The sequence below is a fragment of the Suncus etruscus genome, chromosome 9, assembly GCF_024139225.1.
Source record: "Suncus etruscus isolate mSunEtr1 chromosome 9, mSunEtr1.pri.cur, whole genome shotgun sequence".
Classification (NCBI taxonomy): domain Eukaryota; kingdom Metazoa; phylum Chordata; class Mammalia; order Eulipotyphla; family Soricidae; genus Suncus; species Suncus etruscus.
This window is the reverse complement of record NC_064856.1, coordinates 82000477-82006651: the sequence shown is the minus strand read 5'-3', so window position 1 is coordinate 82006651 and position 6175 is coordinate 82000477. Positions and strand designations below refer to the sequence as shown.

General features: G+C 40.8%; 1 non-coding gene across 1 annotated transcript; it reads right to left on the bottom strand.

Moving 5' to 3' along the window:
• Window positions 1-1079: 1079 nt before the first annotated feature.
• On the bottom strand, window positions 1080-1209 carry LOC126019327 (small nucleolar RNA SNORA51). Its single transcript, XR_007499054.1, has one exon. It is a non-coding gene; the product is annotated as a small nucleolar RNA SNORA51 (small nucleolar RNA).
• Between the last annotated feature and the right edge of the window lie 4966 nt (window positions 1210-6175).

The following is a 6175-nucleotide window of genomic DNA, read 5'->3' as shown; positions in this document are numbered from 1 at the left end:
AAAAATGCAGCTTCCTCGTTAGTATAGTGGTGAGTATCCCTGCCTGTCAACGGGAGACCGGGGTTCGATTCCCCTATGTGGAGCCAAAAAGAAAAAAAAAAAGAAAAGAAAAATACAGCTAAGGGCAATATTATCAGAGTGACCTAAGTTTGTTCCCTAAATGTGATCCTTTCCAAATTCCTTTGTCGGTCACAGTAAAAGTCAGTCAACCAAAAGACTGCCCAGATTTTGGTCATCTAATTAACCTGTGGGAGAAAGTAGATTTTGAAGAACAATCAGATATGTGTCTGCTGCTCCGCATATTTTTAAATGAGTTCTTTTGGCCTTCAAGAATTTCCCCTAGCTCTATGCTCAAGGATTATTCCCAGTTGTGTTCAGGAGACCATGTATAATGTTGGGGATTTAGCTTGGATCAACTCTGTAGAAGACTTGCAAGTGTTCAAAGCACTGCATTATCTCTTTGGACCTAAAATGGTTTACCTCACTTCAGTACACATCATTTGCTTCTTATGCTTTCTACTTTCATATCTATTTTATTTATGTTTTGGTTTTGGGCCACATTTGATGATGCTCAGTGATTATTCCTGGCTCTGCACTCAGGAATTATTCCTGGAGATGCTCTAGGGAAATATAGTCCCATATAGGAATGCTGGTGGGACCAGAGAGATAGCATGGAGGTTTGCCTTTCATGCAGAAGGTCATTGGTTTGAATCCTGGTATCCCATATGGTCCCCGAGCCTGCCAGGAGTGAGCATGGAGCCAGGAGTAACCCCTGAGTGCTGCCAGTGTGACCCAAAAACCAATATGTGTGTGTGTATACATATACATACACACACACACACACACACACACACACACACATATATATATATATATATATATATATATATATATATATATATATATATATATATACACACACACACACACATATATATGAATGCTGGTGATTAAACCCAGGTCAAACATATGCAAGATAAATACCCTAACTGCTGCTCTATTGCTCCAGCCCCTCATATCCATTTTCACTGCTCTTAAAATTCATAAGGTTTTTCTTTTGTTTTTTTATTTATTTTTTTTCATGTCCCCCCATTCACAATATAGACCAGGCAAAGGGCCTGGGCTGAGGTGTATATGAGGTGCATTTACTGTACCTCCTCTTTCTATACAGTCAGTGTAAAGAACACAGTCTGTGGTAAGCAAAATTTATATGTTTACTAGAACATGTTTTTAATTGTAATAAAAATTTTAAATGTTTTTAAATGTAATAAATATATCCAAATGGGAAATATGACTGACCTTCCTTAAAACCAAACCCATCTTGTTCTAAAATGACTGAAGCAAGGGTGCAGCCTTATGTACCCACCAGACCCTAGGTGAACACCATTTCTTTTTTTTTTTTTTTTTTTTTTTTGGTTTTTGGGCCACATCCGGCGGTGCTCAGGGGTTACTCCTGGCTGTCTGCTCAGAAATAGCTCCTGGCAGGCACGGGGGACCATATGGGACACCGGGATTCGAACCAACCACCTTTGGACCTGGATCGGCTGCTTGCAAGGCAAACGCCGCTGTGCTATCTTTCCAGGCCCTGGACACCATTTCTTTCCTCGGCAATTAGTCCTCTGGATATGAGGTCCTTAACCCATTTTCTCTCAAAACCAATGGCTCTGCCTTTTTTAATTCCCTGGTCTAGTTCCATACCTGTTTCTGTTCTCTAAAAAGTATTTATGTGCTCTTAAGGGTGCTCAACTTCTCAAGGAACTTTTTATAATTTCTCCATACCTACACCTGGTGCTCTAAATTTTGGGATATTATTTCCTTATCCTAACTTCACAAAGAATCAGTGAGGGGTCTCTCTCTCCAACTGCCTAGAAATCCTGAGACAGCAATGATAAAACCACCAATTTGATGATCACGAGTAAAGAGGGGCAGCATCTTGTTGGTAGGTTTGGTTCTGATGTACTGATGAGCTTCCCTGCTGGAGGGTTTTGTTGCACTGTTACCTCAAATGACTGGAGAGCTAATAAAGGTAGAAGGCACTTACCTTGCATCTTGCTGAATCTGGTTCAATTCCCTGGCACCACATCTGGTTCAATTCCCTGGCACCACATGTGGTCAGAACACCCTCAGAGGTCACTCATGGGCTCAGCACCAGTAATAATGTCTGAGCAATGTTGGGTTGGGACTCTCAAAGCAAATAACAAATTGCTTTTTAATTCACAACTAGAAAAATAAAGTTCTGTTTCAGATACATCTAACCCTGGGCTCAAATATTTCCATTTTTCTTGTGTTTTAAGATAACAGTCTCAGTTCCATCCCTGGCATTTGTTGCTAGGTGCGACTAGTAAAATGGTAAAGAAAAGAAACAGATGGTTTATTTTAGTAAAATTGTAAAAAAGGAGAAAGAGGGTCATTTTATCAATTGTTAATCTGGTAGCTTCTATTTTATTTCCTTAAAAGTACCCACTATAGGGCCCAGAGAGATAGCACAGCGGCGTTTGCCTTGCAAGCAACCAATCAAGGACCAAAGGTGGTTGGTTCGAATCCCGGTGTCCCATATGGTCCCCCGTGCCTGCCAGGAGCTATTTCTGAGCAGACAGCCAGGAGTAACCCCTGAGCACTGCCGGGTGTGGCCCAAAAACCAAAAAAAAAAAAAAAGTACCCACTATAAAGTCAGATGCAACCAGAATTATGTGCAGTTATGTCCATGTCAAAATAAGAAGAATAAATAGTTCACTTGAGTGAATTATATGGACCAACACTTGTAAGTAAATATAGCATATGAATAGCCACACACTAACATTTGGTGGAAAATTCAGTAGAGATTTAAGTCTTGCACAGATGTAAGCCTCCCAACTCTAGGGCCTTCAAATACCTTAACACTCTAATGTCAATTTCACTCCTAAAGTAAGGATAAGGAAGACTTATTCCTCCTTGTTCTATTAATTATTAATTATAGAGTCCTTGGTGGTGCATGGAGTCAGCCTGGCATGGATCTGGCATGAATCGTGTCTGCAGCCCTTTTGGCAGTTCTGTAGGTATCAGGGTGACAGCGAGGAAATGACCCACAGCCAGTCAGTAGAAGTCAGGAGACCTAAAGCTTTATTATAAGGCCCTAACCGCCATGTGTGGCTTCTAAGCTAAGCAGCCTCTTTCTTGCTCCTGCATCTATCCTCTCTCTCATCTCTCCATGCTTCGTCTTCTTCCTGCTCCTTCTGCTGCTGAATCTCCCTCTCACTGCTGAGGCAACCCCTTTGTTAGCAACCAAATACCCCTCCCATCCAGGTAAGATAGACAAGAAGTTGGGGAAGGGGTTACACCCCCTTCGAGACCAGCTAGGAGGTCACCTACTTTAGAAAAGTACTCAGGACAAGTTCCTGTGGAATTTGTCCTAATGTTTTATCAAAAAATGTTTCAGTCTTAAGAACAAATGTCAGTACCTGCTCCAGAGAGCAGACCACCAGACATCCCATTCTGGACCTGAAGGTTGAGAATAGAGAGTCAAAGAGAAAAGTAGATATCCTGGCCAATGGACCAGTCCAGATTCTCTATATGTAGAGAGTGCATCCATAGTTGTCTATTTTGGATGTAGTCTCAGAGGAAACCCAAAACTCACTGAGCTGCAGTTGTTACTTAACTCCATAATTTGACCTTCAAAAATGGTCTGAAATACAAGAATGGAAAAAAATGAATGACCTCCATTTTCAACTAATAAATTTTGAACTAATAATAATAAATGTTCAACTAATAAATGTCCATTCTTCATAAAGCCTAATGATGGAGCTACCCTAGGGCAGCCAAGATACTCAGCCTGAGGCCCAAACAGAAACTGGGAACTGTTTGTCCTGCCATCACTAAGCAGAATTCTCTCACCTGCTTCCAGACATAAAATATGGAACCCTGATGAGTTTAGGGGTTATTGTTGGACATAGCAAAATAATCTGGCACAGGGTCAAAATAAATTTGGCTCTTAAAAGTCTCTGAGGGTTGGGGCGAGTGCTAAAAAAAACGTGATAATAGGGCCTTTATAAACATTTGTGCTCTTCAGAGATATTGAGTCCAGAGTTGTAGGACACTGACCTCCAAAATGTCATCTCAGAGCTGTCTGAGGCAGCAGAGAAGCCGTGCTATAAATAGATGCTGTGCAGCTGTGAGGGGTGCTATTTTGGGATCCCAGGGGGTCTCATTTGTACTTCAGGTTAGGAGGCTTCCAAGTGGAGGAAGAGCATTGGGAGATAAGGAGAAGGGGAAATCAAATTGATAAAGTAGGCCCACCCCACTGTACTGGGAAGCATAAATCTCCATCCTCTTTTTCTTTAAAGACTTCATTGGTACCAGCTGCTGGAGGTGCTGATGAGAAAAGAGAAGCAATGGAAAGGAGAAGGTACAAGTATGACTTCCTATTCAGTGTTTGAGAAACTACTTTCCCTGAAGCTGCCTTGAATAAGACTGTCTGACCTTTGCAAAGAGAGAGGAAAGAGGTGGAGCACTGAGGCCTCAGGCTCTCTTTGTCTTTAGTCCACTTCAGTGACTCTTAAAACAGTCACCTGGGAGCCGAAGTGAGAAGACAATGTGTTAGACTCATTTTCCCAGTTCAACTCTGACTCAAACTAAAGTTGGAAAAGGGGCTGATTCCTTATCTATCTTGACCCTGGTTCAAGTCGGTTTGGTCTCAGAATCTTTCTGAGGAGTACAACTTGAAGGCTGTCCCTTTTTCTATTTTCACATACCAGGCATGAAATCACCTACCTGGTCACGTCTATTTAAAAAAGCAAGGATGATTAATGGTCTCCTCTCACATTAACCCAAGCTTAATGAATCACAAGACTAGCACCATCTTGAAGACAGACAGCAAGCTAGTGGAGCAACTTCCATAGCATAAGCATGTGGCTTTAGAGCACAGAGACCTTCTTTATGGCGCTGCATTGCTACATCTTACTTGTGTAACCTTTGGCAAGTTTTTTCATATCTCTGAGATTGGGACTCTTGTATATACAATGAGAAAAATTTTATTCATATTGTTATTATGAGGATAAAATGTGGCAAAATACTTAGGATCATGCTTGGTAAGTGGCTGGAATTCCAAAATGTAATCTATCCATTTTTATAACAAATATATTTCATTTATTTTTATTAACAGGGAGGAAATTAAGAGGCCCCAGGATCCTAGTGCAGACCTACCTTGTCACTATCAAAAGACCCTCCTAGACCATAAAAGGGGAGTGGCATGGCAGGAGAAGAGATCTAGAATGTAGCAAATGTCAACTTTTAATTAAGTCATATGCTCAATCTGACTGGTTAAGCTAAAAGAAAATTCCTGGTTCTCACTTTCCAAATGCCAGGTGTTTAAAGAAACACAGTTATTTGTATTCAGATTATTACTCTGAGCAGGAATCCCTACAGGAAAATTATAATAATATAACAACAAGGCATCATAGAAATAGAGCTATATTTTTTATACTTGAGGAGTAAGAAGAAAATATGGACTCAGAGAGGTCAAAGGACTTATCCTTGATCACACAGCTAAAAGGAACAAAGACTACCCAGATAAATCTTCTCACTCACAGTTCAGAACTGATTGAAGTACCATAAATTCAGTCAAAATGGTGACTGAAATTTTAAAATTTTTGAAATGTTTAGAAATTTTGGGCCAGTTGCCTATTTATTATTGTTTTGGGGTACCATCAATGTGGTTATAAAATAAAGGAGTTGACATTTCATGGCAAATTTATTCTGAATATAGCACATGGTGGTCTTATTTTTTTCTAGTTTCCAAAAAAGAAATCTGGCTGGCAGGTGGAAAAGGACCTATGCTCAGACTGCTAAAAGAGACCAGCAAATCAATTTAGGAAGCAGCAGGTAAGGAAGCTTCCCCAGCACCTCTAACAGATTCAATAAAAACTCTCCAACTGACCTCATCAGTTTCTTGCAAAGCCTAGGATGACCAATGAACCAAAAGAGAATTTACAGACAAGAAAGCTTTGGGTAAACAAGAGCCTTTGATGACATGCAAAAATCAAGAGTCAAATTACTATATAAGGGCCCGCTGATCCAGGACCAAAGGTGGTTGGTTCGAATCCCAGTGTCCCATATGGTCTCCCGTGCCTGCCAGGAGCTATTTCTGAGAAGACAGCCAGGAGTAACCCCTGAGCATCGCCGGGTGTGACCCAAAAACCAA